Source organism: Arachis hypogaea, chromosome 12, assembly GCF_003086295.3.
Source record: "Arachis hypogaea cultivar Tifrunner chromosome 12, arahy.Tifrunner.gnm2.J5K5, whole genome shotgun sequence".
In the NCBI taxonomy this organism is placed as follows: Eukaryota; Viridiplantae; Streptophyta; class Magnoliopsida; order Fabales; family Fabaceae; genus Arachis; species Arachis hypogaea.
In genome coordinates this window covers 53,788,721-53,799,831 of record NC_092047.1, presented here as the reverse complement: position 1 = coordinate 53,799,831, position 11,111 = coordinate 53,788,721, and positions in this window count along the sequence as shown.

The following is an 11,111-nucleotide window of genomic DNA, read 5'->3' as shown; positions in this document are numbered from 1 at the left end:
AAGAAGCAAAAGAGAAGCCAACGTTAGTGACATTCACCTTTGTCACTAACATTGGCCAAGCCTCCATAAGCCACGTTAACTCCCACGTTAACTTAGTTAACGTGGAAGCTAACGTGGAGAGAGCAATTGATAGCCAACGTTAGTGACACTTACCTTTGTCACTAACGTTGGGGTGAACCACCAAGAGCCACCATGAGCAACGTTAACTCCCACGTTAACTTAGTTAACGTGGGAGCTAACGTGGATAAAGAGATGATGAGCCAACGTTAGTGACACTCACCTTTGTCACTAACGTTGGAGATGGCTAGCATGACTACATTAGAAGCCACGTTAACTTAGTTAACGTGGATTCTAACGTGGGAAATAGGGGCACGTTGGAACGTTAGTGACAAAGGTAAGTGTCACTAACGTTCTCGAAGAATTGGCATTACTACGTTAGAAGCCATGTTAACCTAGTTAACGTGGACTCTAACGTAGGGACAAGGGAGGACTCTCCACGTTATTGGGAAAGGTAAGTCCCAATAACATGTGCGAAGGACCAAGAGGCAAAGTTAGTGGTCACGTTAGTGCCACTAACGTTGAAGTCAACGTGATCATATTTGGGTTAGGAACGTTAGTGAAAAAGGTGATTGTCACTAACGTTCTCGAACCCAAACTTTCACTTAACGTTGACACCACTAACGTCCTGAGCCAAAGTCCCTGCCTACTTCACCTTTTCTCTCTGCAAGCAAAGCTAAGCCCAAGGAAAAAGGATAACTACTTCAAAGTCAAGATTCAGAGGCCCATACCCAAGACTTGAAGAGCCAACTAGAAGATCAGAAGAGTAGTATATATAGGAGTAGCTTTGAATTAATTTAGAGTGTTGGAAACTTTAGGGAGCTTTTGGCATAGAACTACTCTCTGTATTTTACTTTCTCTGCACTTTTAGTTTTACTTTCATCATGTATTCTCCATCTTGGTTTTCATTTTCCAGAGCTATGAACAACTAAACCCCTTTCATTGGGTTAGGGAGCTCTGTTGTAATTTGATGGATCAATATTAGTTTTCATTCTCCTTCTTCTATCTTTTCTCTTGATTTTACTTGAAAGCTTTTGATCTTCATCCAATTGGGTAGTTATCTTGGAAAAGAAGCTATTCATACTTGGATCTCTTCTGAACCTTGAAAGAGGAATGAAGAGATCATGCTAGAAATGCTTTCTCATGCTAGACCAAATTGGGTTTGGATGGATATGTGACTATAATCCTACCAACACTTGATTTGGGAAATACATGTGGTATAATCAGTGACCATACTTCATCTCTTCTCATGAGCAATTGACCAAGGAATTGGCTATTGATCAAGATTTGAGAGATTGAATTACCAAGAAATTGGAATTCGATCACTTAAGATTGCCAAGGAGATCAATGAATGCATTGATTGAGAAAGAGATGAAAATGAACTTGATCCGGAGAATGCAACATCTCCTGAGCCCAATGAACTCCCCATTTCTAATCTTACCCATTCTCTTTAATTTTTTTCATTTACTTTTATGAGCAATTACGCCATTCCCGTTTAAGATTCTGCAATTTACTTTCCGCCATTTACATTCAGCTCTTCATTTCTAGCATTTACTGTTTCTGCTATTTACTTTCCCGCCATTTAATTTTCTGCAAATCTCAAATCAAATTCTGGTTCACTCAACTAGAATATTCCTCTAATTAAAGTTGCTTGATCAATCAATCTCTGTGGGATTGGACCCCACTCTATTGTGAGTTTTTACTTGACGACAAATTCGGTACACTTGCCGAAGAAAATTTGTTGAGAGACAAGTTTTCTGCGTATCACCATTTCAATGAGTTCCTGAGCTTCTACAGGCATCTTCTTCAGATGAAGAGATCCTCCAGCAAAGCTATCCAATAACATCTTAGATAGTTCAGACAGACCATCATAGAAAATACCTATGATGCTCCATTCAGAAAGCATGTCAGAAAGACATCTTCTGATAAATTGCTTGTATCTTTCTCAAGCTTCATAGAGGGATTCACCTTCCTTCTGTCTGAAGGTTTGGACTTCCACTCTAAGCTTGCTCAATTTTTGAGGTAGAAAGAACTTTGCCAAGAAGGCATTGACTAGATTTTCTCAAGAGTTCAGGCTTTCTTTAGGTTGTGAGTCCGACCATGTCCTAGCTCTGTCTCTTACAGCAAAAGGAAAAGCATAAGTCTGTAGACTTCTGGGTCAACCCCATTGGTCTTGACAGTGTCACAGATTTGCAAGAATTCAGCTAAGAACTGATGAGGATCTTCCAATGGAAGTCCATGAAACTTGCAATTCTGTTGCATTAGAGAAACTAATTGAGGCTTAAGCTCAAAGTTGTTTGCTCCAATGGCAGGGATTGAGATGCTTCTCCCATAGAAGTAGGGAGTAGGTGCAGTAAAATCACCAAGCACCTTCCTTGCATTGTTGGCATTGTTGTTTTCGGTTGCCATGGTTTCTTCTTCCTTGAAGAGCTCTGTTAGGCCCTCTAAAGAGAGATGTTCTTTAGCTTCTCTTAGCTTTCTCTTCAAGGTCCTTTCAGGTTCAGGATCAGCTTGAATAAGTATGCCTTTATCTTTGTTCCTGCTCATATGAAAGAGAAGAGAACAAGAAAGTAGGGAATCTTCTATGTCACAGTATAGAGATTCCTTGAGGTGTTAGAGGAAAAGAAGAATAGAAGGAGGAGGTAGATAGAAGAGAATTCAAACATATAAAGAAGGAGGGAATTCGAATTGCACCTTGAGGAAGAGTGTTAGTCCTTTAAATAGAAGGATGTGAGAAGAGGGGAAGAATTTTCAAAATTAAAGTAAAAGATTTTGAAATAATTAAAAGAAATTTTGAAAATTTGATTGATGAATTTCGAAAACTAAAATTAGGAAAGAAATTAAGTGATTTGAAAAAAAAATATTTTGAAATTAGAAATTAAAAAGATATGATTGAAAATTAATTTTGAAAAAGATGTGATTGAGAAGATATGATTGAGAAGATATGATTGAAAATCAATTTAGAAAAAGAAAGTTTTTAAAATTAAAGTTGATTACTTGACTAACAAGAAATTAAAAGATATGATTCTAAAATTTAAAGTTTGATCCTTTCTTAATAGGCAAGTAACAACTTGAAAATTTTGAAGTAAATCATTAATTATAACAAGGATTTTTGAAAATTAAAAAAAATGGAAAGAAATTGATTTTGAAGAGATATGATTGAAAAGATGTGATTTGAAAAAGATTTGATTTTGAAAAATTATTAAGATTTGAAAAAAATTTGACTAGTGTTTAAATGCCAGTTTTCCTTCTTCACTAGGCGTTTTGAACGCCCAGCTTTTTCTGTTTGATTCCTCTGCTGAATGTTCTGATTCTTCAATTCTCTGTATTATTGACTTGAAAAGACACAATTTTGAAAATATTTTTGAATTTTTAATGATGAGAAACAATCAAAATACGACTAATCTTAGGAAACTCAAATCAAACAATGCATGCAGGACACTAAACTTAAAAAAATTTCATATAAGAGACACTAACAAATTGAGAATGCATATGAGAAACAACAAAACACACAAAACAAGAGAATTTAAAGATCAGAGCACTGAAATCATCAAGAACAACTTGAAGATCAATGAAGAACATATTGCATGTTTTCGAAAAATGCAAGAAGAATGCAATTGACACCAAACTTAAAAATTGATACTAGACACAAACAAGAAACATAAAATATTTTTTATTTTTATGGTTTTATAATTTTTTTTTTTGTGATTTTCGAAACTTATATGGAAAAAGAAAATAAAGAGAATCAAAACTTTTAATGAGAATTCCAAGAATCATGCAATGTTAGTCAAAAGCTTCAGTCTAAAAAGATTAGACATGTTTGGCCAAGCTTCAGCAGGACATTACATTCAGCAGCTAAATTGATGAGAATCAATCAGCTTTTGTGATGCTAAGAACATCACCTTGAAACTCTAGAATTAATTCTTAAAAATTATGAAAAGTACCTAATCTAAGAAACAAGATGAACCGTCAGTTGTCCAAACTCGAACAATCCCTGGCAACGGCGCCAAAAACTTGGTATGCGAAATTGTGATCATCAACAATAGCGCCAAAAACTTGGAGCTCTTAAACGTGAATCACACTTTGTCACAATTTCGCACAACTAACCAGCAAGTGCACTGGGTCGTCCAAGTAATAAACCTTATGTCAGTAAGGGTCGATCCCACGGAGACTGTCGGCTTGAAGCAAGCTATGGTCACCTTGTAAATCTCAGTCAGGCGGATTCAAATGGTTATGGAGAACTGATAATTAAAAGATAAATAAAACATAAAATAAAGATAGAGATACTTATGTAATTCTTTGGTTGGAATTTCAGATAAGCGTATGAAGATGCTTTGTTCCTCCTGAACCTCTGCTTTCCTATTGCCTTCTTCCAATCATTCATACTCCTTTCCATGGCAAGCTTTATGTTGGGCATCACCGTTGTCAATGACCACTTCCCGTCCTCTCAGTGAAAACATTCCAAATGCGCTGTCACCGCATGACTAATCATCTTTCGGTTCTCGATCATGTCGGAATAGGATCCATTGATACTTTTGCGTCTGTCACACGCCCCACAATCGCGAGTTTGAAGCTCGTCACAGTCATCCCTTCCCAGATCCTACTCGGAATACCACAGACAAGGTTTAGACTTTCCAGATCTCAAGAATGACCGCTAATAATTCTAGCCAATACCACGATGGTTCCAATCTTAGATTAGAAACCCAAGAGATATGCATTCAAGCCATTGGTAGTAGAACAGAGGTGGTTGTCAGGCACATGTTCATAGGTAAGAATGATGATGAGTGTCACGGATCATCACATTCATCAAGTTGAAGAACGAATGAATATCTTGGAGAAGAAATAGACTTGAGTTGAATAAAAAAACAATAGTACTTTTTATTAATTCTTGAAGAACAGCAGAGCTCCACACCTTAATCTATGGTGTGTAGAAACTCCACCGTTGAAAATATATAAGAACAAGGTCTAGGCATGGCCATGAGGCCAGCCCCCAAACGTGAAAAGGTCTATCCAAGTATGAGTAAAAGATAGATAGTATGAAAATACAATAGCATAAGGCCCTATTTATAGAGAACTAGTAGCCTAGGGTTTACAGAAATCAGTAATTAATGCAGAAATCTTCTTCCGGGCCCACTTGGTGTGTGCTTGGGCTGAGCATTGAAGCTTTCATGTGTAGAGACTTTTCTTGGAGTTAAACGCCAGCTTTTGTGCCAGTTTGGGCGTTTAACTCTAGCTTTTGTGCCAGTTTTGGAGTTAAACACCAGAATTCTTGAGCTGACTTAGAACGCCTGTTAGGGCCATCAAATCTCGGGCAAAGTATGGAATATTATCTATTTCTGGAAAGCCCAGGATGTCTACTTTCCAACACAATTGAGAGCGCGCCAATTGGGCTTCTGTAGATCCAGAAAATCCACTTTGAGTGCAGGAAGGTCAGAATCCAACAGCATCTGCAGTCCTTTTTCAGCCTCTAAATCAGATTTTTGCTCAGGTCCCTCAATTTCAGCCAGAAAATACCTGAAATCACAGAAAAACACATAAACTCATAGTAAATTCCAGAATTGTGATTTTTATTTAAAAACTAATAAAAACATAATAAAAACTAACTAAAATATATAAAAATCATACTAAAAACAATGCCAAAAAGCGTATAAATTATCCGCTCATCAGTGAGTTTATGAGTGATTCCTTGGGCTTCTCCATCTAGTTTAAGTCTTTATCCTCAATCTTCATGCAGTTTTCCTTTTGCAGCAGGACATTGTATGTCTTTCAAGATATTAAGAGTTATTTGTTCATCGTGTGCCCTCAAAATCATCTCTCCTTTTTCTACATCAATGATGGCTCTTGCTATGGCTAGAAAGGGTCTTCCCAGTATAATTGAATCACTTTCTTCTTTATCTAAATCTAGAATCACAAATTCTGTAGGGAAGATGAACTTGCTAACTTTGACTAGAAGATTCTCTACCACTCAATTGGGTATTATGAGGGATCTATCAGGTAGCTGTAGTGACATTCTGGTGGACTTCACCTCTTCTATTGACAGCTTTCTCATCATCGAAAGTGGCATCAAGTTGATGCTTGAACCCAAGTTGCACAGAGCTTTATCAATTGGTATTTTCCCAATAGTACATGGTATGAAGAAACTCCCTGGATCTTTGAGTTTTGGTGGCAATCCTTTCTGAATTACAGCACTACACTCCTGGCTCAGAATCACAGTTTCTTTTTCTTTCCAACTCCTTTTCTTGTTAATGAGTTCCTTGAGGAACTTTGCATAGAGTGGCATCTGTTCTAACGCTTCAGCAAGTGGAAGTTTGATCTTTAGCTTCTTGAAAATCTCCAAGAATTTAGGGAATTGTTGGTTTTTGAGCTCCTTGTGCAATCTCTGAGGATAGGGTAGTGGAGGGACATATGGCTTCACCTCCTTCCTCTGCTCCTGTGGTTGTGCCTCTGATGGTTTCTTGCCCTTCAGTGAAGTTTGTGGTTCTTCATCTTTCTTGGAGTCCTTCTTGTCATTCTTATCAACCTCTGTTTGTTCCTTGCTGGCAACCTTGGTATCATCTCCCAATATCTTTCCACTCCTTAGTTATATGGCTTTACATTCTTCCATGGGGTTAGGAATTGTGTCACTTGGGAATGTCTTGCTTGGTCTCTCAACAGGCTACTTAGACAGTTGCCCAATTTGCCTTTCAAGGTTCCTCATAGACGCTTCATAATTGTTGTTGGCCTTCTCTTGATTATTCATGAGTTTGTACATCATCATCTCTAAGTTAGAGATTCTTTAGGATTCTTGATGTGGATGTGGTTGAGTGTGGGATGTTGATGGTTGATGGAAGTTGATTGGGGTGTTTGAAGGGTTGTTTTGTGGGTAGTATGTAGATGTGGGGTTATTGTTTTATAGTTTTTTGTATGGGTTGTTGTTAGTGGGCTGGTGGTTTTGATTGTTTGTGTTGTAAAAATTTTTGGGGTTAGAGTTCCTCTGCCATTGGTTCTGGTTTTCTCCCTATCTCATGTTGGGATGGTTCTTCCATGAGGGGTTGTATGTGTCTCCATGGAAGTCATTTTGGCCAGAACATGGATTGTGCATGTAGTGGACTTGTTCAGGTTCTTGCTCATTGTTGCACGCCTCATAGGTTTCTTCATGTTATCCCCAAACAGTTGGGGATTGGCTGGTTGTGCTCACTGCAGCTAATTGCAGTCCATTCATCCTCTTTGACATCATCTCCCTCTATTTGTTGAAGTTGCTGGTGCATTAGCTTGTTCTGGGCTAAGATTGCATCCACACCTTCAAGCTCATAGACACCTCTCTTTGGGGCTGCTTGTCTTTTCGAGGAGTAGAAATACTAATTGTTGGCCACCATGTCTATGAGATCATGTGCTTCTTGTGAAGTTTTCATCATTTGGAGTGACCTTCCTGAAGAGTAATCCAAAGCTTTTCTTGCTTTCAAAGAGAGGCCCTCAAAGAAGTTTTGGAGCTTCACCCATTCACTAAACATGTCTGGAGGACATATTCTGATTAGTGCTTTATACCTTTCCCAAGCTTCATATAATGACTCTCCCTCCAGTTGTCTGAAAGTTTGGACATCAGTCTTGAGCTTTATGATTCTTTTAGGGGGGTAGAACTTGGCTAAGAAATTGCTAACCATGTCATCCCAATTGGTGATGCTTTCTTTTGGAAATGTTTCCAACCATTGAGTAACCTTGTCCCTTAGAGAGAAGGGAAACAGCAGCAGCTTGTAGATGTCTAGATGTACCCCATTGGTCTTGATAGTGTCCCATTTCCTCAAAAAATAGAGAGATATTGATTTGGGTCTTCAGCAGCACTTCCTCCATAGTGGCAATTGTTCTGAACTATAGTAATGAGCTGTGGTTTAAGCTCAAAGTTGTTGGCATTCACATTTGGAGTAAGAATGCTACTCCCACAATTTCTTGGGTCAGGGATGGTGTAGGAGGCTAGCACTCTCCTGGCAGGTTGACCATGGTTGTTGGCAACCTCCTCAAGTGGATTGTGCATGTTATCCTCCATGACTTGATCAAGATCCTCCTCTAAATCTTCTTCTCCAATCACACCCTTCCCTCTTATTTCTCTTCTATGTCTCAGGAAGGTTCTTTCGAGTTCATAATCAAAGGAAGTAGAAGCACCTCTTCTTTTCCCTAGCATACAGAACACAAAATAAACAAAAAATGACAACTGAACACTCTATTGCTAGAGTGAATGTTAGAGTTAGTAGACACAATATTTCAAACAGTTAATATGCTTGAAAGAAAACAAAAGAAAAATGTCAAATCTAGACTATCACCTACTAAATCATTATCAATCTAAATCAATCCCCAGCAATGGCGCCAAAAACTTGATGATGCGGGAATTTGCACTGCACAAATCCCCTTCCTCAAGTGCACTGAATCGTCAAGTAATAACTCACAAGAGTGAGGTTGATCCCACATAGATTGATGGATTGAGCAACTTTTGTGAGGTGGTTTATCTAGTCAAGCAGATATTGAAAGGTTTTGGTGAAAATTGATGAATAGAAACAAGGAAAGTGAAACAACAAAATGTAAAGTACTAGAAATTTAAATGTTGGAAGGTAAAAGGACAGAAAGTGGCACAAAGTATAGAGTACTAGGAATTTAAATGCTGAAAAGTAAAGGACAGAAATTTAAATGGCATGAAATGTAAAGAGCTAAAACTTAGAGAGCAAAGAACTTAAATAAGCTGAAGCTTAAATGACAAAAAAGTAAAGGCAAGAATGTAAATAGCAATGGAAAGTAAATTGCATGAAATGTAAAGGGCATTGGGTGCTGGAAATTAAAAGGAAGCAAGAAATTCAAGGCAATTAAAGTGAATTCAAGGAAATCAAAGTGAAAAATGACAAAGAGAAAGATTCATTAGGGATTGGAGATATCATAATCTATCATGAATCAATAGGTCTCAACTCCATTCTCAATCATATGAAGTAGATCTAAGGTAGATTGGAATTAACTGAGTCCCAATTCCTTGGCAACATAATTTCTCTAATCACAATCAATTTGCCAATTCCTTGATCCAATTGTCATGAGAAGAGGTTAAGTGCATATCTCTTATCCATGAGCCACACCAACTCTCAAGATTTCAATTCCTCCCAAATGTTGTTGATCAAGAGAGTTGTGAGAGATAGAGCTTCAATCTAATTTCTATGATTCCCCTTCCGAGACTCACACAGAAATTCATGGATCTAAAACCCCCCTTCTGGAGTGAATTGATCAAAATGAAAATAGAAGTTATCTGTTAGCTACAACAAGAAGATTGAGAAGAAGAAGAATTTCATTCAATCATGTCAATTACAATAGAGCTCCTCCCCCTAATGATGTGGGGTTTAATTCATCATTGCTCAGCAAAATCAAAAGGAAAAGAAAAGTACAAAAAGTAAAACAAAGTACAAAGAAAATGATTCAGGGTTTTCCAATTAGGGTCCCTGCTTCCCAGCCTCCTTCTGACTTCAAAATCTGTCCTATTTATACACTTTCCAAATCAATCTTCAAGTCTTTGGATGTGGGCTTTGGCCTTTAGTTGAAGCAAGTTAGGAGTGACTCTTTGTGGCGTTGATCTAGGCATTAGCTCACTAACGTTCATAAGCTTGCATGGGTGTCATTGAAATTGGAATTGGCCTTGGTGTTAGTCACCAACGTTAGTGCACAAACGGTGGCTAACGTTGCCTTTAAAATCCTTTAGGAACTTTGCCACTAGCGTTTGTTCACCAACGTTGGTGCACCAACGCTCTTCCTTGTGCGTACGCATCATGCCTTGTGCGTGCACACAATGCCTCATGCGTACGCACACTAGCAATTTTTCCAACTCCAACTTGAAGATTTATCGAAGATGTTAGTGTGCTAACTTTAAGAAACGTTAGCACACTAACGTTGGCACCATATCTTGCTAGCAACGTTGGTGAGCCATCTTTGGGCCACCAACGTTGCTCCTTATGCTTGGCATGTTAGTGGGCAGCGTTAGTGAGCTAACTTTGGCCACTAAAATTGCTCACTCTCTTCCTTGGCAGCGTTGCTAGGAAACGTTGATGAGCCATATTTGGCCACCAATGTTGCTTCTTATGCTTGGTGATAAAACACTATTTTATGATTTATCTTGTGCTCAATTGAGTGATTTTTATCAACTCTCTACCCACTTATTCATACTATTTGCATGGTTTTACATTTTCCTTCCTAATTTTGTGCTATGATTGAAAACATGTTTCCTGGACCTTTAAATTGCTAATATTAATCCTCTCTTATTACCATTAGATGCCTTGATATGTGTGTTAAGTGATTTCAGAGTTTATAGGACAGGAATGGCTTAGAGGATGGAAAGGAAGCATGCAAAAATGGAAGGAATACAAGAAGTTGAAGGAACTGCAAAGCTGTTAGCCTGACCTCTTCTCACTCAAACGGCTATAACTTTACCTAAAAAGGTCCAAATGATGGGGTTCTAGTTAAATTGGAAAGCTAACGTCTGGGGCTTCGATTTGATATATAATTGGAAAGCCTGACCTCTGACGATAAGTGACGCGAACGCGTGATCTACGCGGACGCGTTGCAGTGGCGAAAAAACCAGCGTGTTTGAATTCGAAACCAGCGAATTCTGGGTTTTTCTGACCCAGTTCTCGGCACAGAAAACACAGATTAGAGGCTATAAAGTGGGAGAATGCATCCATTCATATACATCAGCTCATAATTCATAATTTTTAGTTTTAGATGTAGTTTTTAAAGGGAGAGGTTTTCTCCTCTCTCTTAGGATTTAGGATTAGGATTCCTCTTAAAGGAATTAGGATTTCTTATTATTTCAACTTTATTATTTCAACTTACAATTTCTTCTGAGTTCCAGGTTCAATGTCCTTTTTATTTATTTTAACAATTTAGCTTATGAACTCTTCATGTTTAGATTGATTTTCTCTTATTAATGCAATTGAGGTATTTCAGATTTATAATTCTTATTTAGCTTTTCATGTCCTTGGCTTTAATTGATTAACTGGAAATTCTTGAGTTATTAAACTTATCGTGATTGATTGTTATGTTTGCTAATTGAATTG